Raw genomic sequence first — 25028 nt, forward strand, 5'->3', positions numbered from 1 at the left:
CCATCTGGAGTCACAAAAACTGAAATCTCCTTCGCCCTTTCGGATAAAGGTACCTGCCAGTAACCTTTAAGCAAATCCAATTTGGAAATAAAAGCTGACTGTCCCACTTTCTCAATGCAACCCTCCAAACGTGAGATAGGACAAGAGTCCGTTCTTGTAACTGCATTAACCTTTCTACAGTCCACACACAACCGTTGGGTACCATCTGGTTTAGGCACCATCACAATGGGTGAGCTCCATTGGCTGCAACCCACTTCAATTATGCCATTTTTAAGCATACTCTCAATCTATTTGTTAACCTGTGCCAATTTTAAAGAGTTAAGTCTGTATGGATGTTGTTTGATTGGAACAGCATTTCCCACATCTACATCATGTATAGCCATTTGAGTACTTTCCAATTTATCTCTACAAACGTGCCCATGTGATATCAATAACTCTTTCAGGTCAGTTTGTTTTTCCTCTGGAAGGTAACTCAACAATTTATCCCAATTTTTAAGAATGAGCTCATTTTCCAATTTAATTTGAGGGATGTCAAATTCGCAGTCATCTGGATTTGGTTCGTCACTTTGAGGTAGAATCATTAACACCTCGTCCCTTTTCTCTCCTTCCCTTTCAAAATACCTTTTAAGCATATTCACATGACACACCCGGTGAGTCTTCCATCTATCTGGTGTTTTTAACCACATAATTCACCTCACTTAATTTCCTTTCAATCTGATACAGTTCTCAGAGCCTAGCTTTTGAAGGTTCCCTACCACTTGGAACAATATTAAAACTTGATCTCCACTGGCAAAACTACGAACTTTGGATTTCTTGTCTGTGACCCATTTCATCACATTTTGTGCAACTTTCAAATGTTGTCTAGCCAATTCACCTGCCCTATTCAATCATTCCCTAAAATTTGACATGTAATCCAATAATGTAATTTCCGATTTCTCACCCACCAATTTTTCCTTAATCAATTTAAGTGGCCCTCTTACCTCATGACCAAAAATTAGTTCAAAAGGACTAAATTTGGTTGACTCATTCGGAGCATCCCTAATTGCAAACAATACGAATGGAATTCCTTTATCCCAATCCTCTGGATAATCTTGACAATCAGCCCTCAACATTGTCTTTAATGCCTGGTGCCACCTTTCTACGCTCCCTGCGATTCTGGACGGTCTGCAGTTGCCTCACCTGCTGAGTTTTGAGCAGAGTGGCAAGTTCACATGCACCCACAGCACCGCTCAGGAAATGACAGCGACCGCGCAGCAAATGTCCCAGCTGGTGTTACCGCATTAAACTGAGCGGACGATGGCTCAAGAAGACAACGAGCTGGAAGGCAGAAAAGGCCTGCGGCCAGTAGCCCCCCCTGCATTGGGGTCTTTTACTCAGCTGTCCCCAAATTGAACAAGAAGTGGGACAAGCATAGTACTGGCTCCACCTAGATTTGAACTTGGATCGCTGGATTCAAAGTCCAGAGTGCTCACCGTTACACCATGGAACCCACTACACTGTGACTCTGAGGCAGCAGTCTTTTGTCCACACAGAGGCACGCACACACACAAGCTTGCTTGCAGAAAGGTTCTCTGACTGCACACGAATAGTAGTTGCTGTTTGTCAGGAGAACTGGTGCCACCTTTCAACACAGGAGTTGAAGAGCAGGGCCCACAGGATGGCAAAATGCTGCTTGTGCAGGCAGCCGGCTACAGAGGCTGAGCAATGTGAATTGCAGTGGCCGTTGAGGCGGCTGAGAAATGATCCAGTCAATTTGCTCCTGGTGGCAAATGTAAAAGAAGTGCTCTCTCGCTCACACACACTAATCATTGGCTTTGGCAAGACGAAAGGTTCCACCAAAATTTGAACTCGGTTCGCTGGATTCAGAGTCCAGAGTGCCCATCATTACACCATGGAACCCCAGTCATAGGCACTGCCTGCAAATTGTCACTCAAACAAGATTACCTCTTTCGTTAAATGTGCAAGAATAGCGTGTGCGACAACAGAATCTGATGATGTGCAAACATTGTTCTGCAAAGGTGTGACAGGAAACCTCCCTCAAAGATGACACCCAATCTTTTCACCCCCCAAGCCACAGCGGGGGATATTGGGACAATTCATCACGTTTCACAGGGGTCAGTGTCCCGTTTTGCTGAGGGCTCAGAGCAGCGCCGCCGAATCATGTGAGGCTCAGCTGTGAGAGCCAGCGAGAATACTGCATGCAAAAGTTGCACAGTGACTGCAGCGAATGGGAGCAATGGGCAAGCAAGATAGTTTGTGAGGTGCTGCCGTACAGCAAATTGCACAATGTGTGTGGCTGACTGACCCTCGAGAATGCGCGCACATCTTTCCCATGAGCAGAACGGCAAGCACTTGAAAATTTAATTCCGACGTTCAGCCTTGGCTGGATTATTACCTCAAGCGTAACTCCACCTCTGTCACTCAGCCTCCGACTAGGTTTGGCTGCTGTGCAACTGAAAGCGGTGCAGACAAGCTGCCGCTCCCAGCAGCGTTGAAGCTGTTTCCCCCGAATATTGCAATGCTCCCTCGGCATCAGTGTACAAACATTGCAAAGGGATTCACTCACGACGCTTGGCATAGAAGGAAAAGTTAAAAGTGGTCGTGTTGAAGAAGACAATTGAAGTGATGTGTGCCTCACCTGCTGAGTTTTGAGCAGAGTGGCAAGTTCACAGGCACCCACAGCGCCGCGCAGAAAAGACAGCAACCAAGCAGCAAATGTCCCGGCTGGTGTTACCGCATCAACCCGAGCGGACGATCGCTCAAGAAGACAGCAAGCTGGAAGGCAGAAAAGGCCTGTGGCCAGTAGCCCCGCCTGCATTGGGGTCTTTTACTCAGCCGTCCCCAAATTGAACAAGAAGTGGGACAAGCAGAGTACTGGCTCCACCGAGATTTGAACTCAGATTGCTTGATTTAAAGTCCAGAGTGCTCACCGTTAAACCATGGAACCAACAGTGACGTGCCACTGAGGGAACAGTCTTTTGTCCACACACAGGCACGCACACACACAAGCTTGCTTGCACAAAGGTTCTCTGACTGCACACGAATAGTAGTTGCTGTTTGTCAGGAGAACTGGTGCCTCCTTTCAACACAGGAGTTGAAGAGCAGGGCCCACAGGATGGCAAAATGCTGCTTGTGCAGGCAGCCGGCTACAGAGGCTGAGCAATGTGAATTGCAGTGGCCGTTGAGGCGGCTGAGAAATGATCCAGTCAATTTGCTCCTGGTGGCAAATGTAAAAGAAGTGCTCTCTCTCCCACACACACTAATCATTGGCTTTGGCAAGAGGAAAGGTTCCACCGAGATTTGAACTCGGATCACTGGATTCAGAGTCCAGAGTGCTCACCATTACACCATGGAACCCCAGTCATAAGCACGGTCTGCAAATTGTCACTCAAACAAGATTACCTCTTTCGTTAAATGTGCAAGAACAACGTGTGCGACAACAGAATCTGATGATGTGCAAACATTGTTCTGCAAAGGTGTGACAGGACACCTCCCTCAAAGATGACACCCAATCTTTTCACCCCCCAAGCCACAGTGGAGGATATTGGGACAAGTCATCATGTTTCACAGGGGTCAGTGTCCCGTTTTGCTGAGGGCTCAGAGCAGCGTCGCTGAATCGTGTCAGGCTCAGCTGTGAGAGCCAGCGAGAATACTGCTCGCAAAAGTTTCACAGTGGCTCCAGCGAATGGGAGCAATGGGCAAGCAAGATAATTTGTGAGGTGCTGCCGTACTGCAAATTGCACAATGTGTGTGGCTGACTGACCCTCGAGAATGCGCCCACATCTTTCCCATGAGCAAAACGGCAAGCACTTGAAAATGTAATTCCGACGTTCAGCCTTGGCTGGATTATTACCTCAAGCGTAACTCCACCTCTGTCACTCAGCCTCCGACTAGGTTTGGCTGCTGTGCAAATGAAAGCGGTGCAGACAAGCTGCCGCTCCCAGCAGCGTTGAAGCTGTTTCCCCCGAATATTGCAATGCTGCCTCGGCATCAGTGTACAAACATTGCAAAGGGATTCACGCACGACGCTTGGCATAGAAGGAAAAGTTAAAAGTGGTCGTGTTGAAGAAGACGATTGAAGTGATGTGTGCATCACCTGCTGAGTTTTGGGCAGAGTGGCAAGTTCACATGCACCCACTGCGCCGCGCAGGAAATGACAGCAACCACGCAGCAAATGTCCCGGCTGGTGTTACCGCATCAACCCGAGCGGACGATCGCTCAAGAAGACAGCAAGCTGGAAGGCAGAAAAGGCCTGCGGCCAGGAGCCCCGCCTGCATTGGGGTCTTTTACTCAGCTGTCCCCGAATTGAACAAGAAGTAGGACAAGCAGAGTACTGGCTCCACCGAGATTTGAACTCGGATCGCTGGATTCAAAGTCCAGAGTGCTCACCGTTACACCATGGAACCGACTGGACTCTGCCTCTGAGGAAGCAGTCTTTTGTCCACACACAGGCACGCACACACACCAGCTTACTTGCGCAAAGGTTCTCTGACTGCACACGAATAGTAGTTGCCCGCAGGATGGCAAAATGCTGCTTGTGCAGGCAGCCGGCTACAGAGGCTGAGCAATGTGAATTGCAGTGGCCGTTGCGGCGGCTGAGAAATCATCCAATCAATTTGCTCCTGGTGGCAAATGTAAAAGAAGTGCTCTCTCGCTCACACACACTAATCATTGGCTTTGGCAAGAGGAAAGATTCCACCGAGATTTGAACTCGGATCACTGGATTCAGAGTCCAGAGTGCTCACCATTACACCATGGAACCCCAGTCATAGCCCCTGGCTGCAAATTGTCACTCAAACAAGTTTACCTCTTTCATTAAATGTGCAAGAACAACGTGTGCGACAACAGAATCTGATGATGTGCAAACATTGTTCTGCAAAGGTGTGACAGGACACCTCCCTCAAAGGTGACATCCAATCTTTTCACCCCCCAAGCCACAGTGGAGGATATTGGGACAAGTCATCATGTTTCACAGGGGTCAGTGTCCCGTTTAGCTGAGGGCTCAGAGCAGCGTCGCTGAATCGTGTCAGGCTCAGCTGTGAGAGCCAGCGAGAATACTGCTCGCAAAAGTTTCACAGTGGCTCCAGCGAATGGGAGCAATGGGCAAGCAAGATAATTTGTGAGGTGCTGCCGTACTGCAAATTGCACAATGTGTGTGGCTGACTGACCCTCGAGAATGCGCGTACATCTTTCCCATGAGCAGAACGGCAAGCACTTGAAAATTTAATTCCGACGTTCAGCCTTGGCTGGATTATTACCTCAAGCGTAACTCCACCTCTGTCACTCAGCCTCCGACTAGGTTTGGCTGCTGTGCAAATGAAAGCGGTGCAGACAAGCTGCCGCTCCCAGCAGCGTTGAAGTTGTTTCCCCCAAATATTGCAATGCTGCCTCGGCTTCAGTGTACAAACATTGCAAAGGGATTCACGCACGACGCTTGGCATAGAAGGAAAAGTTAAAAGTGGTCGTGTTGAAGAAGACGATTGAAGTGATGTGTGCATTACCTGCTGAGTTTTGGGCAGAGTGGCAAGTTCACATGCACCCACTGCGCCGCGCAGGAAATGACAGCGACCACGCAGCAAATGTCCCGGCTGGTGTTACCGCATCATCCCGAGCGGACGATCGCTCAAGAAGACAGCAAGCTGGAAGGCAGAAAAGGCCTGCGGCCAGGAGCCCCGCCTGCATTGGGGTCTTTTACTCAGCTGTCCCCGAATTGAACAAGAAGTGGAACAAACAGAGTACTGGCTCCACCGAGTTTTGAACTCGGATAACTGGATTCAGAATCCAGAGTGCTCACCATTACACCATGGAGCCCATTCATAGCCCCTGGCTGCAAATTGTCACTCAAACAAGTTTACCTCTTTCATTAAATGTGCAAGAACAACGTGTGCGACAACAGAATCTGATGATGTGCAAACATTGTTCTGCAAAGGTGTGACAGGAAACCTCCCTCAAAGATGACACCCAATCTTTTCACCCCCCAAGCCACAGTGGAGGATATTGGGACAAGTCATCATGTTTCACAGGGGTCAGTGTCCCGTTTTGCTGAGGGCTCAGAGCAGCGTCGCTGAATCGTGTCAGGCTCAGCTGTGAGAGCCAGCGAGAATACTGCTCGCAAAAGTTTCACAGTGGCTCCAGCGAATGGGAGCAATGGGCAAGCAAGATAATTTGTGAGGTGCTGCCGTACTGCAAATTGCACAATGTGTGTGTCTGACTGACCCTCGAGAATGCGCGCACATCTTTCCCATGAGCAAAACGGCAAGCACTTGAAAATTTAATTCCGACGTTCAGCCTTGGCTGGATTATTACCTCAAGCGTAACTCCACCTCTGTCACTCAGCCTCCGACTAGGTTTGGCTGCTGTGCAAATGAAAGCGGTGCAGACAAGCTGCCGCTCCCAGCAGCGTTGAAGCTGTTTCCCCCGAATATTGCAATGCTGCCTCGGCATCAGTGTACAAACATTGCAAAGGGATTCACGCACGACGCTTGGCATAGAAGCAAAAGTTAAAAGTGGTCGTGTTGAAGAAGACGATTGAAGTGATGTGTGCATCACCTGCTGAGTTTTGGGCAGAGTGGCAAGTTCACAGGCACCCACTGCGCCGCGCAGAAAATGACAGCAACCACGCAGCAAATGTCCCGGCTGGTGTTACCGCATCAACCCGAGCGGACGATCGCTCAAGAAGACAGCAAGCTGGAAGGCAGAAAAGGCCTGCGGCCAGGAGCCCCGCCTGCATTGGGGTCTTTTACTCAGCTGTCCCCGAATTGAACAAGAAGTAGGACAAGCAGAGTACTGGCTCCACCGAGATTTGAACTCGGATCGCTGGATTCAAAGTCCAGAGTGCTCACCGTTACACCATGGAACCGACTGGACTCTGCCTCTGAGGAAGCAGTCTTTTGTCCACACACAGGCACGCACACACACCAGCTTACTTGCGCAAAGGTTCTCTGACTGCACACGAATAGTAGTTGCCCGCAGGATGGCAAAATGCTGCTTGTGCAGGCAGCCGGCTACAGAGGCTGAGCAATGTGAATTGCAGTGGCCGTTGCGGCGGCTGAGAAATGATCCAATCAATTTGCTCCTGGTGGCAAATGTAAAAGAAGTGCTCTCTCGCTCACACACACTAATCATTGGCTTTGGCAAGAGGAAAGGTTCCACCAAGATTTGAACTCGGATCACTGGATTCAGAGTCCAGAGTGCTCACCATTACACCATGGAACCCCAGTCATAGCCCCGGCTGCAAATTGTCACTCAAACAAGTTTACCTCTTTCATTAAATGTGCAAGAACAACGTGTGCGACAACAGAATCTGATGATGTGCAAACATTGTTCTGCAAAGGTGTGACAGGAAACCTCCCTCAAAGGTGACACCCAATCTTTTCACCCCCCAAGCCACAGCGGGGGATATTGGGACAAGTCATCACGTTTCACAGGGGTCAGTGTCCCGTTTTGCTGAGGGCTCAGAGCAGTGTCGCTGAATCGTGTCAGGCTCAGCTGTGAGAGCCAGCGAGAATACTGCTCGCAAAAGTTTCACAGTGGCTGCAGCGAATGGGAGCAATGGGCAAGCAAGATAGTTTGTGAGGTGCTGCCGTACTGCAAATTGCACAATGTGTGTGGCTGACTGACCCTCGAGAATGCGCGCACATCTTTCCCTTGAGCAGAATGGCAAGCACTTGAAAATTTAATCTCCGACGTTCAGCCTTGGCTGGATTATTACCTCAAGCGTAACTCCACCTCTGTCACTCAGCCTCCGACTAGGTTTGGCTGCTGTGCAAATGAAAGCGGTGCAGACAAGCTGCCGCTCCCAGCAGCGTTGAAGCTGTTTCCCCCGAATATTGCAATGCTGCCTCGGCATCAGTGTACAAACATTGCAAAGGGATTCACGCACGACGCTTGGCATAGAAGGAAAAGTTAAAAGTGGTCGTGTTGAAGAAGACGATTGAAGTGATGTGTGCATCACCTGCTGAGTTTTGGGCAGAGTGGCAAGTTCACATGCACCCACTGCGCCGCGCAGGAAATGACAGCGACCACGCAGCAAATGTCCCGGCCGGTGTTACCGCATCAACCCGAGCGGACGATCGCTCAAGAAGACAGCAAGCTGGAAGGCAGAAAAGGCCTGTGGCCAGTAGCCCCGCCTGCATTGAGGTCTTTTACTCAGCTGTCCCCGAATTGAACAAGAAGTGGGACAAACAGAGTACTGGCTCCACCGACATTTGAACTCGGATCGCTGGATTCAAAGTCCAGAGTGCTCACCCTTACACCATGGAACCGACTGGACTCTGCCTCTGAGGAAGCAGTCTTTTGTCCACACACAGGCACGCACACACACCAGCTTACTTGCGCAAAGGTTCTCTGACTGCACACGAATAGTAGTTGCCCGCAGGATGGCAAAATGCTGCTTGTGCAGGCAGCCGGCTACAGAGGCTGAGCAATGCGAATTGCAGTGGCCGTTGCGGCGGCTGAGAAATGATCCAATCAATTTGCTCCTGGTGGCAAATGTAAAAGAAGTGCTCTCTCGCTCACACACACTAATCATTGGCTTTGGCAAGAGGAAAGGTTCCACCGAGATTTGAACTCGGATCACTGGATTCAGAGTCCAGAGTGCTCACCATTACACCATGGAACCCCAGTCATAGGAACTGCCTGCAAATTGTCACTCAAACAAGATTACCTCTTTCGTTAAATGTGCAAGAATAGCGTGTGCGACAACAGAATCTGATGATGTGCAAACATTGTTCTGCAAAGGTGTGACAGGAAACCTCCCTCAAAGATGACACCCAATCTTTTCACCCCCCAAGCCACAGCGGGGGATATTGGGACAATTCATCACGTTTCACAGGGGTCAGTGTCCCGTTTTGCTGAGGGCTCAGAGCAGTGTCGCTGAATCGTGTCAGGCTCAGCTGTGAGAGCCAGCGAGAATACTGCTCGCAAAAGTTTCACAGTGGCTGCAGCGAATGGGAGCAATGGGCAAGCAAGATAGTTTGTGAGGTGCTGCCGTACTGCAAATTGCACAATGTGTGTGGCTGACTGACCCTCGAGAATGCGCGCACATCTTTCCCATGAGCAGAATGGCAAGCACCTGAAAATTTAATCTCCGACGTTCAGCCTTGGCTGGATTATTACCTCAAGCGTAACTCCACCTCTGTCACTCAGCCTCCGACTAGGTTTGGCTGCTGTGCAAATGAAAGCGGTGCAGACAAGCTGCCGCTCCCAGCAGCGTTGAAGTTGTTTCCCCCGAATATTGCAATGCTGCCTCGGCATCAGTGTACAAACATTGCAAAGGGATTCACGCACGACGCTTGGCATAGAAGGAAAAGTTAAAAGTGGTCATGTTGAAGAAGACGATTGAAGTGATGTGTGCATCACCTGCTGAGTTTTGGGCAGAGTGGCAAGTTCACATGCACCCACTGCGCCGCGCAGGAAATGACAGCGACCACGCAGCAAATGTCCCGGCCGGTGTTACCGCATCAACCCGAGCGGACGATCGCTCAAGAAGACAGCAAGCTGGAAGGCAGAAAAGGCCTGCGGCCAGTAGCCCCGCCTGCATTGAGGTCTTTTACTCAGCAGTCCCCGAATTGAACAAGAAGTGGGACAAACAGAGTACTGGCTCCACCGAGATTTGAACTCGGATCGCTGGATTCAAAGTCCAGAGTGCTCACCGTTACACCATGGAACCGACTGGACTCTGCCTCTGAGGAAGCAGTCTTTTGTCCACACACAGGCACGCACACACACCAGCTTACTTGCGCAAAGGTTCTCTGACTGCACACGAATAGTAGTTGCCCGCAGGTTGGCAAAATGCTGCTTGTGCAGGCAGCCGGCTACAGAGGCTGAGCAATGCGAATTGCAGTGGCCGTTACGGCGGCTGAGAAATGATCCAATCAATTTGCTCCTGGTGGCAAATGTAAAAGAAGTGCTCTCTCGCTCACACACACTAATCATTGGCTTTGGCAAGAGGAAAGGATCCACCGAGATTTGAACTCGGATCACTGGATTCAGAGTCCAGAGTGCTCACCATTACACCATGGAACCCCAGTTATAGCCCCTAGCTGCAAATTGTCACTCAAACAAGATTACCTCTTTCGTTAAATGTGCAAGAATAGCGTGTGCAACAACAGAATCTGATGATGTGCAAACATTGTTCTGCAAAGGTGTGACAGGAAACCTCCCTCAAAGATGACACCCAATCTTTTCACCCCCCAAGCCACAGCGGGGGATATTGGGACAATTCATCACGTTTCACAGGGGTCAGTGTCCCGTTTTGCTGAGGGCTCAGAGCAGTGTCGCTGAATCGTGTCAGGCTCAGCTGTGAGAGCCAGCGAGAATACTGCTCGCAAAAGTTTCACAGTGGCTGCAGCGAATGGGAGCAATGGGCAAGCAAGATAGTTTGTGAGGTGCTGCCGTACTGCAAATTGCACAATGTGTGTGGCTGACTGACCCTCGAGAATGCGCGCACATCTTTCCCATGAGCAGAATGGCAAGCACTTGAAAATTTAATCTCCGACGTTCAGCCTTGGCTGGATTATTACCTCAAGCGTAACTCCACCTCTGTCACTCAGCCTCCGACTAGGTTTGGCTGCTGTGCAAATGAAAGCGGTGCAGACAAGCTGCCGCTCCCAGCAGCGTTGAAGCTGTTTCCCCCGAATATTGCAATGCTGCCTCGGCATCAGTGTACAAACATTGCAAAGGGATTCACGCACGACGCTTGGCATAGAAGGAAAAGTTAAAAGTGGTCGTGTTGAAGAAGACGATTGAAGTGATGTGTGCATCACCTGCTGAGTTTTGGGCAGAGTGGCAAGTTCACATGCACCCACTGCGCCGCGCAGGAAATGACAGCGACCACGCAGCAAATGTCCCGGCCGGTGTTACCGCATCAACCCGAGCGGACGATCGCTCAAGAAGACAGCAAGCTGGAAGGCAGAAAAGGCCTGCGGCCAGTAGCCCCGCCTGCATTGAGGTCTTTTACTCAGCTGCCCCCGAATTGAACAAGAAGTGGGACAAACAGAGTACTGGCTCCACCGAGATTTGAACTCGGATCGCTGGATTCAAAGTCCAGAGTGCTCACCGTTACACCATGGAACCGACTTGACTCTGCCTCTGAGGAAGCAGTCTTTGGCCACACACAGGCACGCACACACACCAGCTTACTTGCGCAAAGGTTCTCTGACTGCACACGAATAGTAGTTGCCCACAGGATGGCAAAATGCTGCTTGTGCAGGCAGCCGGCTACAGAGGCTGAGCAAAGTGAATTGCAGTGGCCGTTGCGGCGGCTGAGAAATGATCCAATCAATTTGCTCCTGGTGGCAAATGTAAAAGAAGTGCTCTCTCGCTCACACACACTAATCATTGGCTTTGGCAAGAGGAAAGGTTCCACAGAGATTTGAACTCGGATCACTGGATTCAGAGTCCAGAGTGCTCACCATTACACCATGGAACCCCAGTCATAGGCACTGCCTGCAAATTGTCACTCAAACAAGTTTACCTCTTTCATTAAATGTGCAAGAACAACGTGTGCGACAACAGAATCTGATGATGTGCAAACATTGTTCTGCAAAGGTGTGACAGGACACCTCCCTCAAAGATGACATCCAATCTTTTCACCCCCCAAGCCACAGTGGAGGATATTGGGACAAGTCATCATGTTTCACAGGGGTCAGTGTCCCGTTTTGCTGAGGGCTCAGAGCAGCGTCGCTGAATCGTGTCAGGCTCAGCTGTGAGAGCCAGCGAGAATACTGCTCGCAAAAGTTTCACAGTGGCTCCAGCGAATGGGAGCAATGGGCAAGCAAGATAATTTGTGAGGTGCTGCCGTACTGCAAATTGCACAATGTGTGTGGCTGACTGACCCTCGAGAATGCGCGCACATCTTTCCCATGAGCAGAACGGCAAGCACTTGAAAATGTAATTCCGACGTTCAGCCTTGGCTGGATTATTACCTCAAGCGTAACTCCACCTCTGTCACTCAGCCTCCGACTAGGTTTGGCTGCTGTGCAAATGAAAGTGGTGCAGACAAGCTGCCGCTCCCAGCAGCGTTGAAGCTGTTTCCCCCGAATATTGCAATGCTGCCTCGGCATCAGTGTACAAACATTGCAAAGGGATTCACGCACGACGCTTGGCATAGAAGGAAAAGTTAAAAGTGGTCGTGTTGAAGAAGACGATTGAAGTGATGTGTGCATCACCTGCTGAGTTTTGGGCAGAGTGGCAAGTTCACATGCACCCACTGCGCCGCGCAGGAAATGACAGCGACCACGCAGCAAATGTCCCGGCCGGTGTTACCGCATCAACCCGAGCGGACGATCGCTCAAGAAGACAGCAAGCTGGAAGGCAGAAAAGGCCTGCGGCCAGTAGCCCCGCCTGCATTGGGGTCTTTTACTCAGCTGCCCCCGAATTGAACAAGAAGTGGGACAATCAGAGTACTGGCTCCACCGAGATTTGAACTCGGATCGCTGGATTCAAAGTCCAGAGTGCTCACCGTTACACCATGGAACCGACTGGACTCTGCCTCTGAGGAAGCAGTCTTTTGTCCACACACAGGCACGCACACACACCAGCTTACTTGCGCAAAGGTTCTCTGACTGCACACGAATAGTAGTTGCCCGCAGGTTGGCAAAATGCTGCTTGTGCAGGCAGCCGGCTACAGAGGCTGAGCAATGCGAATTGCAGTGGCCGTTACGGCGGCTGAGAAATGATCCAATCAATTTGCTCCTGGTGGCAAATGTAAAAGAAGTGCTCTCTCGCTCACACACACTAATCATTGGCTTTGGCAAGAGGAAAGGATCCACCGAGATTTGAACTCGGATCACTGGATTCAGAGTCCAGAGTGCTCACCATTACACCATGGAACCCCAGTTATAGCCCCTAGCTGCAAATTGTCACTCAAACAAGATTACCTCTTTCGTTAAATGTGCAAGAATAGCGTGTGCAACAACAGAATCTGATGATGTGCAAACATTGTTCTGCAAAGGTGTGACAGGAAACCTCCCTCAAAGATGACACCCAATCTTTTCACCCCCCAAGCCACAGCGGGGGATATTGGGACAATTCATCACGTTTCACAGGGGTCAGTGTCCCGTTTTGCTGAGGGCTCAGAGCAGTGTCGCTGAATCGTGTCAGGCTCAGCTGTGAGAGCCAGCGAGAATACTGCTCGCAAAAGTTTCACAGTGGCTGCAGCGAATGGGAGCAATGGGCAAGCAAGATAGTTTGTGAGGTGCTGCCGTACTGCAAATTGCACAATGTGTGTGGCTGACTGACCCTCGAGAATGCGCGCACATCTTTCCCATGAGCAGAATGGCAAGCACTTGAAAATTTAATCTCCGACGTTCAGCCTTGGCTGGATTATTACCTCAAGCGTAACTCCACCTCTGTCACTCAGCCTCCGACTAGGTTTGGCTGCTGTGCAAATGAAAGCGGTGCAGACAAGCTGCCGCTCCCAGCAGCGTTGAAGCTGTTTCCCCCGAATATTGCAATGCTGCCTCGGCATCAGTGTACAAACATTGCAAAGGGATTCACGCACGACGCTTGGCATAGAAGGAAAAGTTAAAAGTGGTCGTGTTGAAGAAGACGATTGAAGTGATGTGTGCATCACCTGCTGAGTTTTGGGCAGAGTGGCAAGTTCACATGCACCCACTGCGCCGCGCAGGAAATGACAGCGACCACGCAGCAAATGTCCCGGCCGGTGTTACCGCATCAACCCGAGCGGACGATCGCTCAAGAAGACAGCAAGCTGGAAGGCAGAAAAGGCCTGCGGCCAGTAGCCCCGCCTGCATTGAGGTCTTTTACTCAGCTGCCCCCGAATTGAACAAGAAGTGGGACAAACAGAGTACTGGCTCCACCGAGATTTGAACTCGGATCGCTGGATTCAAAGTCCAGAGTGCTCACCGTTACACCATGGAACCGACTGGACTCTGCCTCTGAGGAAGCAGTCTTTGGCCACACACAGGCACGCACACACACCAGCTTACTTGCGCAAAGGTTCTCTGACTGCACACGAATAGTAGTTGCCCACAGGATGGCAAAATGCTGCTTGTGCAGGCAGCCGGCTACAGAGGCTGAGCAATGTGAATTGCAGTGGCCGTTGCGGCGGCTGAGAAATGATCCAATCAATTTGCTCCTGGTGGCAAATGTAAAAGAAGTGCTCTCTCGCTCACACACACTAATCATTGGCTTTGGCAAGAGGAAAGGTTCCACAGAGATTTGAACTCGGATCACTGGATTCAGAGTCCAGAGTGCTCACCATTACACCATGGAACCCCAGTCATAGGCACTGCCTGCAAATTGTCACTCAAACAAGTTTACCTCTTTCATTAAATGTGCAAGAACAACGTGTGCGACAACAGAATCTGATGATGTGCAAACATTGTTCTGCAAAGGTGTGACAGGACACCTCCCTCAAAGATGACATCCAATCTTTTCACCCCCCAAGCCACAGTGGAGGATATTGGGACAAGTCATCATGTTTCACAGGGGTCAGTGTCCCGTTTTGCTGAGGGCTCAGAGCAGCGTCGCTGAATCGTGTCAGGCTCAGCTGTGAGAGCCAGCGAGAATACTGCTCGCAAAAGTTTCACAGTGGCTCCAGCGAATGGGAGCAATGGGCAAGCAAGATAATTTGTGAGGTGCTGCCGTACTGCAAATTGCACAATGTGTGTGGCTGACTGACCCTCGAGAATGCGCGCACATCTTTCCCATGAGCAGAACGGCAAGCACTTGAAAATTTAATTCCGACGTTCAGCCTTGGCTGGATTATTACCTCAAGCGTAACTCCACCTCTGTCACTCAGCCTCCGACTAGGTTTGGCTGCTGTGCAAATGAAAGCGGTGCAGACAAGCTGCCGCTCCCAGCAGCGTTGAAGCTGTTTCCCCCGAATATTGCAATGCTGCCTCGGCATCAGTGTACAAACATTGCAAAGGGATTCACGCACGACGCTTGGCATAGAAGGAAAAGTTAAAAGTGGTCGTGTTGAAGAAGACGATTGAAGTGATGTGTGCATCACCTGCTGAGTTTTGGGCAGAGTGGCAAGTTCACATGCACCCACTGCGCCGCGCAGGAAATGACAGCGACCACGCAGCAAATGTCCCGGCCGGTGTTACCGCATCAACCCGAGCGGACGATCGCTCAAGAAGACAGCAAGCTGGAAGGCAGAAAAGGCCTGCGGCCAGTAGCCCCGCCTGCATTGGGGTCTTTTACTCAGCTGCCCCCGAATTGAACAAGAAGTGGGACAAACAGAGTACTGGCTCCACCGAGATTTGAACTCGGATCGCTGGATTCAAAGTCCAGAGTGCTCACCGTTACACCATGGAACCGACTGGACTCTGCCTCTGAGGAAGCAGTCTTTTGTCCACACACAGGCACGCACACACACCAGCTTACTTGCGCAAAGGTTCTCTGACTGCACACAAATAGTAGTTGCCCGCAGGTTGGCAAAATGCTGCTTGTGCAGGCAGCCGGCTACAGAGGCTGAGCAATGCGAATTGCAGTGGCCGTTACGGCGGCTGAGAAATGATCCAATCAATTTGCTCCTGGTGGCAAATGTAAAAGAAGTGCTCTCTCGCTCACACACACTAATCATTGGCTTTGGCAAGAGGAAAGGATCCACCGAGATTTGAACTCGGATCACTGGATTCAGAGTCCAGAGTGCTCACCATTACACCATGGAACCCCAGTTATAGCCCCTAGCTGCAAATTGTCACTCAAACAAGATTACCTCTTTCGTTAAATGTGCAAGAATAGCGTGTGCAACAACAGAATCTGATGATGTGCAAACATTGTTCTGCAAAGGTGTGACAGGAAACCTCCCTCAAAGATGACACCCAATCTTTTCACCCCCCAAGCCACAGCGGGGGATATTGGGACAATTCATCACGTTTCACAGGGGTCAGTGTCCCGTTTTGCTGAGGGCTCAGAGCAGCGTCGCTGAATCGTGTCAGGCTCAGCTGTGAGAGCCAGCGAGAATACTGCTCGCAAAAGTTTCACAGTGGCTGCAGCGAATGGGAGCAATGGGCAAGCAAGATAGTTTGTGAGGTGCTGCCGTACTGCAAATTGCACAATGTGTGTGGCTGACTGACCCTCGAGAATGCGCGCACATCTTTCCCATGAGCAGAATGGCAAGCACTTGAAAATTTAATCTCCGACGTTCAGCCTTGGCTGGATTATTACCTCAAGCGTAACTCCACCTCTGTCACTCAGCCTCCGACTAGGTTTGGCTGCTGTGCAAATGAAAGCGGTGCAGACAAGCTGCCGCTCCCAGCAGCGTTGAAGCTGTTTCCCCCGAATATTGCAATGCTGCCTCGGCATCAGTGTACAAACATTGCAAAGGGATTCACGCACGACGCTTGGCATAGAAGGAAAAGTTAAAAGTGGTCGTGTTGAAGAAGACGATTGAAGTGATGTGTGCATCACCTGCTGAGTTTTGGGCAGAGTGGCAAGTTCACATGCACCCACTGCGCCGCGCAGGAAATGACAGCGACCACGCAGCAAATGTCCCGGCCGGTGTTACCGCATCAACCCGAGCGGACGATCGCTCAAGAAGACAGCAAGCTGGAAGGCAGAAAAGGCCTGTGGCCAGTAGCCCCGCCTGCATTGAGGTCTTTTACTCAGCTGCCCCCGAATTGAACAAGAAGTAGGACAAACAGAGTACTGGCTCCACCAAGATTTGAACTCGGATCGCTGGATTCAAAGTCCAGAGTGCTCACCGTTACACCATGGAACCGACTGGACTCTGCCTCTGAGGAAGCAGTCTTTGGCCACACACAGGCACGCACACACACCAGCTTACTTGCGCAAAGGTTCTCTGACTGCACACGAATAGTAGTTGCCCACAGGATGGCAAAATGCTGCTTGTGCAGGCAGCCGGCTACAGAGGCTGAGCAATGTGAATTGCAGTGGCCGTTGCGGCGGCTGAGAAATGATCCAATCAATTTGCTCCTGGTGGCAAATGTAAAAGAAGTGCTCTCTCGCTCACACACACTAATCATTGGCTTTGGCAAGAGGAAAGGTTCCACAGAGATTTGAACTCGGATCACTGGATTCAGAGTCCAGAGTGCTCACCATTACACCATGGAACCCCAGTCATAGGCACTGCCTGCAAATTGTCACTCAAACAAGTTTACCTCTTTCATTAAATGTGCAAGAACAACGTGTGCGACAACAGAATCTGATGATGTGCAAACATTGTTCTGCAAAGGTGTGACAGGACACCTCCCTCAAAGATGACATCCAATCTTTTCACCCCCCAAGCCACTGTGGAGGATATTGGGACAAGTCATCATGTTTCACAGGGGTCAGTGTCCCGTTTTGCTGAGGGCTCAGAGCAGCGTCGCTGAATCGTGTCAGGCTCAGCTGTGAGAGCCAGCGAGAATACTGCTCGCAAAAGTTTCACAGTGGCTCCAGTGAATGGGAGCAATGGGCAAGCAAGATAATTTGTGAGGTGCTGCCGTACTGCAAATTGCACAATGTGTGTGGCTGACTGACCCTCGAGAATGCGCGCACATCTTTCCCATGAGCAGAACGGCAAGCACTTGAAAATTTAATTCCGACGTTCAGCCTTGGCTGGATTATTACCTCAAGCGTAACTCCACCTCTGTCACTCAGCCTCCGACTAGGTTTGGCTGCTGTGCAAATGAAAGCGGTGCAGACAAGCTGCCGCTCCCAGCAGCGTTGAAGCTGTTTCCCCCGAATATTGCAATGCTGCCTCGGCATCAGTGTACAAACATTGCAAAGGGATTCACGCACGACGCTTGGCATAGAAGGAAAAGTTAAAAGTGGTCGTGTTGAAGAAGACGATTGAAGTGATGTGTGCAACACCTGCTGAGTTTTGGGCAGAGTGGCAAGTTCACATGCACCCACTGCGCCGCGCAGGAAATGACAGCGACCACGCAGCAAATGTCCCGGCCGGTGTTACCGCATCAACCCGAGCGGACGATCGCTCAAGAAGACAGCAAGCTGGAAGGCAGAAAAGGCCTGCGGCCAGTAGCCCCGCCTGCATTGGGGTCTTTTACTCAGCTGTCCCCGAATTGAACAAGAAGTGGGACAAACAGAGTACTGGCTCCACCGACATTTGAACTCGGATCGCTGGATTCAAAGTCCAGAGTGCTCACCGTTACACCATGGAACCGACTGGACTCTGCCTCTGAGGAAGCAGTCTTTTGTCCACACACAGGCACGCACACACACCAGCTTACTTGCGCAAAGGTTCTCTGACTGCACACGAATAGTAGTTGCCCGCAGGATGGCAAAATGCTGCTTGTGCAGGCAGCCGGCTACAGAGGCTGAGCAATGCGAATTGCAGTGGCCGTTGCGGCGGCTGAGAAATGATCCAATCAATTTGCTCCTGGTGGCAAATGTAAAAGAAGTGCTCTCTCGCTCACACACACTAATCATTGGCTTTGGCAAGAGGAAAGGTTCCACCGAGATTTGAACTCGGATCACTGGATTCAGAGTCCAGAGTGCTCACCATTACACCATGGAACCCCAGTCATAGGAACTGCCTGCAAATTGTCACTCAAACAAGATTACCTCTTTCGTTAAATGTGCAAGAATAGCGTGTGCGACAACAGAATCTGATGATGTGCAAACATTGTTCTGCAAAGGTGTGACAGGAAACCTCCCTCAAAGATGACACCCAATCTTTTCACCCCCCAAGCCACAGCGGGGGATATTGGGACAATTCATCACGTTTCACAGGGGTCAGTGTCCCGTTTTGCTGAGGGCTCAGAGCAGTGTCGCTGAATCGTGTCAGGCTCAGCTGTGAGAGCCAGCGAGAATACTGCTCGCAAAAGTTTCACAGTGGCTGCAGCGAATGGGAGCAATGGGAAAGCAAGATAGTTTGTGAGGTGCTGCCGTACTGCAAATTGCACAATGTGTGTGGCTGACTGACCCTCGAGAATGCGCGCACATCTTTCCCATGAGCAGAATGGCAAGCACTTGAAAATTTAATCTCCGACGTTCAGCCTTGGCTGGATTATTACCTCAAGCGTAACTCCACCTCTGTCACTCAGCCTCCGACTAGGTTTGGCTGCTGTGCAAATGAAAGCGGTGCAGACAAGCTGCCGCTCCCAGCAGCGTTGAAGCTGTTTCCCCCGAATATTGCAATGCTGCCTCGGCATCAGTGTACAAACATTGCAAAGGGATTCACGCACGACGCTTGGCATAGAAGGAAAAGTTAAAAGTGGTCGTGTTGAAGAAGACGATTGAAGTGATGTGTGCATCACCTGCTGAGTTTTGGGCAGAGTGGCAAGTTCACATGCACCCACTGCGCCGCGCAGGAAATGACAGCGACCACGCAGCAAATGTCCCGGCCGGTGTTACCGCATCAACCCGAGCGGACGATCGCTCAAGAAGACAGCAAGCTGGAAGGCAGAAGAGGCCTGCGGCCAGGAGCCCCGCCTGCATTGGGGTCTTTTACTCAGCTGTCCCCGAATTGAACAAGAAGTGGGACAAACAGAGTACTGGCTCCACCGAGATTTGAACTCGGATCGCTGGATTCAAAGTCCAGAGTGCTCACCGTTACACCATGGAACCGACTGGACTCTGCCTCTGAGGAAGCAGTCTTTTGTCCACACACAGGCACGCACACACACCAGCTTACTTGCGCAAAGGTTCTCTGACTGCACACGAATAGTAGTTGCCCGCAGGATGGCAAAATGCTGCTTGTGCAGGCAGCCGGCTACAGAGGCTGAGCAATGCGAATTGCAGTGGCCGTTGCGGCGGCTGAGAAATGATCCAATCAATTTGCTCCTGGTGGCAAATGTAAAAGAAGTGCTCTCTCGCTCACACACACTAATCATTGGCTTTGGCAAGAGGAAAGGTTCCACCGAGATTTGAACTCGGATCACTGGATTCAGAGTCCAGAGTGCTCACCATTACACCATGGAACCCCAGTCATAGGAACTGCCTGCAAATTGTCACTCAAACAAGATTACCTCTTTCGTTAAATGTGCAAGAATAGCGTGTGCGACAACAGAATCTGATGATGTGCAAACATTGTTCTGCAAAGGTGTGACAGGACACCTCCCTCAAAGATGACATCCAATCTTTTCACCCCCCAAGCCACAGTGGAGGATATTGGGACAAGTCATCATGTTTCACAGGGGTCAGTGTCCCGTTTTGCTGAGGGCTCAGAGCAGCGTCGCTGAATCGTGTCAGGCTCAGCTGTGAGAGCCAGCGAGAATACTGCTCGCAAAAGTTTCACAGTGGCTCCAGCGAATGGGAGCAATGGGCAAGCAAGATAATTTGTGAGGTGCTGCCGTACTGCAAATTGCACAATGTGTGTGGCTGACTGACCCGCGAGAATGCGCGCACATCTTTCCCATGAGCAGAACGGCAAGCACTTGAAAATTTAATTCCGACGTTCAGCCTTGGCTGGATTATTACCTCAAGCGTAACTCCACCTCTGTCACTCAGCCTCCGACTAGGTTTGGCTGCTGTGCAAATGAAAGCGGTGCAGACAAGCTGCCGCTCCCAGCAGCGTTGAAGCTGTTTCCCCCGAATATTGCAATGCTGCCTCGGCATCAGTGTACAAACATTGCAAAGGGATTCACGCACGACGCTTGGCATAGAAGCAAAAGTTAAAAGTGGTCGTGTTGAAGAAGACGATTGAAGTGATGTGTGCATCACCTGCTGAGTTTTGGGCAGAGTGGCAAGTTCACATGCACCCAATGCGCCGCGCAGGAAATGACAGCGACCACGCAGCAAATGTCCCGGCTGGTGTTACCGCATCAACCCGAGCGGACGATCGCTCAAGAAGACAGCAAGCTGGAAGGCAGAAAAGGCCTGTGGCCAGTAGCCCCGCCTGCATTGGGGTCTTTTACTCAGCTGTCCCCGAATTGAACAAGAAGTGGGACAAACAGAGTACTGGCTCCACCGAGATTTGAACTCGGATCGCTGGATTCAAAGTCCAGAGTGCTCACCGTTACACCATGGAACCGACTGGACTCTGCCTCTGAGGAAGCAGTCTTTTGTCCACACACAGGCACGCACACACACCAGCTTACTTGCGCAAAGGTTCTCTGACTGCACACGAATAGTAGTTGCCCGCAGGATGGCAAAATGCTGCTTGTGCAGGCAGCCGGCTACAGAGGCTGAGCAATGCGAATTGCAGTGGCCGTTGCGGCGGCTGAGAAATGATCCAATCAATTTGCTCCTGGTGGCAAATGTAAAAGAAGTGCTCTCTCGCTCACACACACTAATCATTGGCTTTGGCAAGAGGAAAGGTTCCACCGAGATTTGAACTCGGATCACTGGATTCAGAGTCCAGAGTGCTCACCATTACACCATGGAACCCCAGTCATAGGAACTGCCTGCAAATTGTCACTCAAACAAGATTACCTCTTTCGTTAAATGTGCAAGAATAGCGTGTGCGACAACAGAATCTGATGATGTGCAAACATTGTTCTGCAAAGGTGTGACAGGAAACCTCCCTCAAAGATGACACCCAATCTTTTCACCCCCCAAGCCACAGCGGGGGATATTGGGACAATTCATCACGTTTCACAGGGGTCAGTGTCCCGTTTTGCTGAGGGCTCAGAGCAGTGTCGCTGAATCGTGTCAGGCTCAGCTGTGAGAGCCAGCGAGAATACTGCTCGCAAAAGTTTCACAGTGGCTGCAGCGAATGGGAGCAATGGGAAAGCAAGATAGTTTGTGAGGTGCTGCCGTACTGCAAATTGCACAATGTGTGTGGCTGACTGACCCTCGAGAATGCGCGCACATCTTTCCCATGAGCAGAACGGCAAGCACTTGAAAATTTAATCTCCGACGTTCAGCCTTGGCTGGATTATTACCTCAAGCGTAACTCCACCTCTGTCACTCAGCCTCCGACTAGGTTTGGCTGCTGTGCAAATGAAAGCGGTGCAGACAAGCTGCCGCTCCCAGCAGCGTTGAAGCTGTTTCCCCCGAATATTGCAATGCTGCCTCGGCATCAGTGTACAAACATTGCAAAGGGATTCACGCACGACGCTTGGCATAGAAGGAAAAGTTAAAAGTGGTCGTGTTGAAGAAGACGATTGAAGTGATGTGTGCATCACCTGCTGAGTTTTGGGCAGAGTGGCAAGTTCACATGCACCCACTGCGCCGCGCAGGAAATGACAGCGACCACGCAGCAAATGTCCCGGCTGGTGTTACCGCATCAACCCGAGCGGACGATCGCTCAAGAAGACAGCAAGCTGGAAGGCAGAAGAGGCCTGCGGCCAGGAGCCCCGCCTGCATTGGGGTCTTTTACTCAGCTGTCCCCGAATTGAACAAGAAGTGGGACAAACAGAGTACTGGCTCCACCGAGATTTGAACTCGGATCGCTGGATTCAAAGTCCAGAGTGCTCACCGTTACACCATGGAACCGACTGGACTCTGCCTCTGAGGAAGCAGTCTTTTGTCCACACACAGGCACGCACACACACCAGCTTACTTGCGCAAAGGTTCTCTGACTGCACACGAATAGTAGTTGCCCGCAGGATGGCAAAATGCTGCTTGTGCAGGCAGCCGGCTACAGAGGCTGAGCAATGCGAATTGCAGTGGCCGTTGCGGCGGCTGAGAAATGATCCAATCAATTTGCTCCTGGTGGCAAATGTAAAAGAAGTGCTCTCTCGCTCACACACACTAATCATTGGCTTTGGCAAGAGGAAAGGTTCCACCGAGATTTGAACTCGGATCACTGGATTCAGAGTCCAGAGTGCTCACCATTACACCATGGAACCCCAGTCATAGGAACTGCCTGCAAATTGTCACTCAAACAAGATTACCTCTTTCGTTAAATGTGCAAGAATAGCGTGTGCGACAACAGAATCTGATGATGTGCAAACATTGTTCTGCAAAGGTGTGACAGGACACCTCCCTCAAAGATGACATCCAATCTTTTCACCCCCCAAGCCACAGTGGAGGATATTGGGACAAGTCATCATGTTTCACAGGGGTCAGTGTCCCGTTTTGCTGAGGGCTCAGAGCAGCGTCGCTGAATCGTGTCAGGCTCAGCTGTGAGAGCCAGCGAGAATACTGCTCGCAAAAGTTTCACAGTGGCTCCAGCGAATGGGAGCAATGGGCAAGCAAGATAATTTGTGAGGTGCTGCCGTACTGCAAATTGCACAATGTGTGTGGCTGACTGACCCGCGAGAATGCGCGCACATCTTTCCCATGAGCAGAACGGCAAGCACTTGAAAATTTAATTCCGACGTTCAGCCTTGGCTGGATTATTACCTCAAGCGTAACTCCACCTCTGTCACTCAGCCTCCGACTAGGTTTGGCTGCTGTGCAAATGAAAGCGGTGCAGACAAGCTGCCGCTCCCAGCAGCGTTGAAGCTGTTTCCCCCGAATATTGCAATGCTGCCTCGGCATCAGTGTACAAACATTGCAAAGGGATTCACGCACGACGCTTGGCATAGAAGCAAAAGTTAAAAGTGGTCGTGTTGAAGAAGACGATTGAAGTGATGTGTGCATCACCTGCTGAGTTTTGGGCAGAGTGGCAAGTTCACATGCACCCACTGCGCCGCGCAGGAAATGACAGCGACCACGCAGCAAATGTCCCGGCTGGTGTTACCGCATCAACCCGAGCGGACGATCGCTCAAGAAGACAGCAAGCTGGAAGGCAGAAAAGGCCTGTGGCCAGTAGCCCCGCCTGCATTGGGGTCTTTTACTCAGCTGTCCCCGAATTGAACAAGAAGTGGGACAAACAGAGTACTGGCTCCACCGAGATTTGAACTCGGATCGCTGGATTCAAAGTCCAGAGTGCTCACCGTTACACCATGGAACCGACTGGACTCTGCCTCTGAGGAAGCAGTCTTTTGTCCACACACAGGCACGCACACACACCAGCTTACTTGCGCAAAGGTTCTCTGACTGCACACGAATAGTAGTTGCCCGCAGGATGGCAAAATGCTGCTTGTGCAGGCAGCCGGCTACAGAGGCTGAGCAATGCGAATTGCAGTGGCCGTTGCGGCGGCTGAGAAATGATCCAATCAATTTGCTCCTGGTGGCAAATGTAAAAGAAGTGCTCTCTCGCTCACACACACTAATCATTGGCTTTGGCAAGAGGAAAGGTTCCACCGAGATTTGAACTCGGATCACTGGATTCAGAGTCCAGAGTGCTCACCATTACACCATGGAACCCCAGTCATAGGAACTGCCTGCAAATTGTCACTCAAACAAGATTACCTCTTTCGTTAAATGTGCAAGAATAGCGTGTGCGACAACAGAATCTGATGATGTGCAAACATTGTTCTGCAAAGGTGTGACAGGAAACCTCCCTCAAAGATGACACCCAATCTTTTCACCCCCCAAGCCACAGCGGGGGATATTGGGACAATTCATCACGTTTCACAGGGGTCAGTGTCCCGTTTTGCTGAGGGCTCAGAGCAGTGTCGCTGAATCGTGTCAGGCTCAGCTGTGAGAGCCAGCGAGAATACTGCTCGCAAAAGTTTCACAGTGGCTGCAGCGAATGGGAGCAATGGGAAAGCAAGATAGTTTGTGAGGTGCTGCCGTACTGCAAATTGCACAATGTGTGTGGCTGACTGACCCTCGAGAATGCGCGCACATCTTTCCCATGAGCAGAATGGCAAGCACTTGAAAATTTAATCTCCGACGTTCAGCCTTGGCTGGATTATTACCTCAAGCGTAACTCCACCTCTGTCACTCAGCCTCCGACTAGGTTTGGCTGCTGTGCAAATGAAAGCGGTGCAGACAAGCTGCCGCTCCCAGCAGCGTTGAAGCTGTTTCCCCCGAATATTGCAATGCTGCCTCGGCATCAGTGTACAAACATTGCAAAGGGATTCACGCACGACGCTTGGCATAGAAGGAAAAGTTAAAAGTGGTCGTGTTGAAGAAGACGATTGAAGTGATGTGTGCATCACCTGCTGAGTTTTGGGCAGAGTGGCAAGTTCACATGCACCCACTGCGCCGCGCAGGAAATGACAGCGACCACGCAGCAAATGTCCCGGCTGGTGTTACCGCATCAACCCGAGCGGACGATCGCTCAAGAAGACAGCAAGCTGGAAGGCAGAAGAGGCCTGCGGCCAGGAGCCCCGCCTGCATTGGGGTCTTTTACTCAGCTGTCCCCGAAT

At 50.9% G+C, this 25028-nt stretch overlaps 31 non-coding genes across 31 annotated transcripts; all 31 read right to left on the reverse strand.

The window, feature by feature from the left end:
* Positions 1-1417: 1417 nt before the first annotated feature.
* Positions 1418-1489, reverse strand: trnaq-uug (transfer RNA glutamine (anticodon UUG)). The gene has a single exon. It is a non-coding gene; the product is annotated as a tRNA-Gln (tRNA).
* A 1796-nt stretch (positions 1490-3285) lies between these two features.
* Positions 3286-3357, reverse strand: trnaq-cug (transfer RNA glutamine (anticodon CUG)). Its single transcript has one exon. It is a non-coding gene; the product is annotated as a tRNA-Gln (tRNA).
* Positions 3358-4334: 977 nt separating this feature from the next.
* trnaq-uug (transfer RNA glutamine (anticodon UUG)) lies at positions 4335-4406 on the reverse strand. Its single transcript has one exon. It is a non-coding gene; the product is annotated as a tRNA-Gln (tRNA).
* Positions 4407-4690: 284 nt separating this feature from the next.
* trnaq-cug (transfer RNA glutamine (anticodon CUG)) lies at positions 4691-4762 on the reverse strand. Its single transcript has one exon. It is a non-coding gene; the product is annotated as a tRNA-Gln (tRNA).
* Positions 4763-5739: 977 nt separating this feature from the next.
* Positions 5740-5811, reverse strand: trnaq-cug (transfer RNA glutamine (anticodon CUG)). The gene has a single exon. It is a non-coding gene; the product is annotated as a tRNA-Gln (tRNA).
* Positions 5812-6787: 976 nt separating this feature from the next.
* On the reverse strand, positions 6788-6859 carry trnaq-uug (transfer RNA glutamine (anticodon UUG)). The gene has a single exon. It is a non-coding gene; the product is annotated as a tRNA-Gln (tRNA).
* A 284-nt stretch (positions 6860-7143) lies between these two features.
* Positions 7144-7215, reverse strand: trnaq-cug (transfer RNA glutamine (anticodon CUG)). The gene has a single exon. It is a non-coding gene; the product is annotated as a tRNA-Gln (tRNA).
* Positions 7216-8192: 977 nt separating this feature from the next.
* trnaq-uug (transfer RNA glutamine (anticodon UUG)) lies at positions 8193-8264 on the reverse strand. The gene has a single exon. It is a non-coding gene; the product is annotated as a tRNA-Gln (tRNA).
* A 284-nt stretch (positions 8265-8548) lies between these two features.
* trnaq-cug (transfer RNA glutamine (anticodon CUG)) lies at positions 8549-8620 on the reverse strand. The gene has a single exon. It is a non-coding gene; the product is annotated as a tRNA-Gln (tRNA).
* Positions 8621-9598: 978 nt separating this feature from the next.
* Positions 9599-9670, reverse strand: trnaq-uug (transfer RNA glutamine (anticodon UUG)). The gene has a single exon. It is a non-coding gene; the product is annotated as a tRNA-Gln (tRNA).
* A 284-nt stretch (positions 9671-9954) lies between these two features.
* trnaq-cug (transfer RNA glutamine (anticodon CUG)) lies at positions 9955-10026 on the reverse strand. The gene has a single exon. It is a non-coding gene; the product is annotated as a tRNA-Gln (tRNA).
* A 978-nt stretch (positions 10027-11004) lies between these two features.
* Positions 11005-11076, reverse strand: trnaq-uug (transfer RNA glutamine (anticodon UUG)). Its single transcript has one exon. It is a non-coding gene; the product is annotated as a tRNA-Gln (tRNA).
* Positions 11077-11359: 283 nt separating this feature from the next.
* On the reverse strand, positions 11360-11431 carry trnaq-cug (transfer RNA glutamine (anticodon CUG)). The gene has a single exon. It is a non-coding gene; the product is annotated as a tRNA-Gln (tRNA).
* Positions 11432-12408: 977 nt separating this feature from the next.
* On the reverse strand, positions 12409-12480 carry trnaq-uug (transfer RNA glutamine (anticodon UUG)). Its single transcript has one exon. It is a non-coding gene; the product is annotated as a tRNA-Gln (tRNA).
* A 284-nt stretch (positions 12481-12764) lies between these two features.
* trnaq-cug (transfer RNA glutamine (anticodon CUG)) lies at positions 12765-12836 on the reverse strand. Its single transcript has one exon. It is a non-coding gene; the product is annotated as a tRNA-Gln (tRNA).
* Positions 12837-13814: 978 nt separating this feature from the next.
* trnaq-uug (transfer RNA glutamine (anticodon UUG)) lies at positions 13815-13886 on the reverse strand. The gene has a single exon. It is a non-coding gene; the product is annotated as a tRNA-Gln (tRNA).
* Positions 13887-14169: 283 nt separating this feature from the next.
* On the reverse strand, positions 14170-14241 carry trnaq-cug (transfer RNA glutamine (anticodon CUG)). Its single transcript has one exon. It is a non-coding gene; the product is annotated as a tRNA-Gln (tRNA).
* A 977-nt stretch (positions 14242-15218) lies between these two features.
* Positions 15219-15290, reverse strand: trnaq-uug (transfer RNA glutamine (anticodon UUG)). The gene has a single exon. It is a non-coding gene; the product is annotated as a tRNA-Gln (tRNA).
* Positions 15291-15574: 284 nt separating this feature from the next.
* On the reverse strand, positions 15575-15646 carry trnaq-cug (transfer RNA glutamine (anticodon CUG)). The gene has a single exon. It is a non-coding gene; the product is annotated as a tRNA-Gln (tRNA).
* A 978-nt stretch (positions 15647-16624) lies between these two features.
* trnaq-uug (transfer RNA glutamine (anticodon UUG)) lies at positions 16625-16696 on the reverse strand. The gene has a single exon. It is a non-coding gene; the product is annotated as a tRNA-Gln (tRNA).
* A 283-nt stretch (positions 16697-16979) lies between these two features.
* Positions 16980-17051, reverse strand: trnaq-cug (transfer RNA glutamine (anticodon CUG)). Its single transcript has one exon. It is a non-coding gene; the product is annotated as a tRNA-Gln (tRNA).
* Positions 17052-18028: 977 nt separating this feature from the next.
* On the reverse strand, positions 18029-18100 carry trnaq-uug (transfer RNA glutamine (anticodon UUG)). Its single transcript has one exon. It is a non-coding gene; the product is annotated as a tRNA-Gln (tRNA).
* A 284-nt stretch (positions 18101-18384) lies between these two features.
* Positions 18385-18456, reverse strand: trnaq-cug (transfer RNA glutamine (anticodon CUG)). Its single transcript has one exon. It is a non-coding gene; the product is annotated as a tRNA-Gln (tRNA).
* Positions 18457-19434: 978 nt separating this feature from the next.
* Positions 19435-19506, reverse strand: trnaq-uug (transfer RNA glutamine (anticodon UUG)). The gene has a single exon. It is a non-coding gene; the product is annotated as a tRNA-Gln (tRNA).
* A 284-nt stretch (positions 19507-19790) lies between these two features.
* Positions 19791-19862, reverse strand: trnaq-cug (transfer RNA glutamine (anticodon CUG)). The gene has a single exon. It is a non-coding gene; the product is annotated as a tRNA-Gln (tRNA).
* A 977-nt stretch (positions 19863-20839) lies between these two features.
* trnaq-uug (transfer RNA glutamine (anticodon UUG)) lies at positions 20840-20911 on the reverse strand. The gene has a single exon. It is a non-coding gene; the product is annotated as a tRNA-Gln (tRNA).
* A 284-nt stretch (positions 20912-21195) lies between these two features.
* On the reverse strand, positions 21196-21267 carry trnaq-cug (transfer RNA glutamine (anticodon CUG)). The gene has a single exon. It is a non-coding gene; the product is annotated as a tRNA-Gln (tRNA).
* A 978-nt stretch (positions 21268-22245) lies between these two features.
* On the reverse strand, positions 22246-22317 carry trnaq-uug (transfer RNA glutamine (anticodon UUG)). The gene has a single exon. It is a non-coding gene; the product is annotated as a tRNA-Gln (tRNA).
* A 284-nt stretch (positions 22318-22601) lies between these two features.
* trnaq-cug (transfer RNA glutamine (anticodon CUG)) lies at positions 22602-22673 on the reverse strand. Its single transcript has one exon. It is a non-coding gene; the product is annotated as a tRNA-Gln (tRNA).
* Positions 22674-23650: 977 nt separating this feature from the next.
* On the reverse strand, positions 23651-23722 carry trnaq-uug (transfer RNA glutamine (anticodon UUG)). The gene has a single exon. It is a non-coding gene; the product is annotated as a tRNA-Gln (tRNA).
* Positions 23723-24006: 284 nt separating this feature from the next.
* trnaq-cug (transfer RNA glutamine (anticodon CUG)) lies at positions 24007-24078 on the reverse strand. Its single transcript has one exon. It is a non-coding gene; the product is annotated as a tRNA-Gln (tRNA).
* Positions 24079-25028: the final 950 nt, after the last annotated feature.

Source organism: Scyliorhinus torazame, chromosome 31 (genome assembly GCF_047496885.1).
Source record: "Scyliorhinus torazame isolate Kashiwa2021f chromosome 31, sScyTor2.1, whole genome shotgun sequence".
Lineage (NCBI taxonomy): Eukaryota > Metazoa > Chordata > Chondrichthyes > Carcharhiniformes > Scyliorhinidae > Scyliorhinus > Scyliorhinus torazame.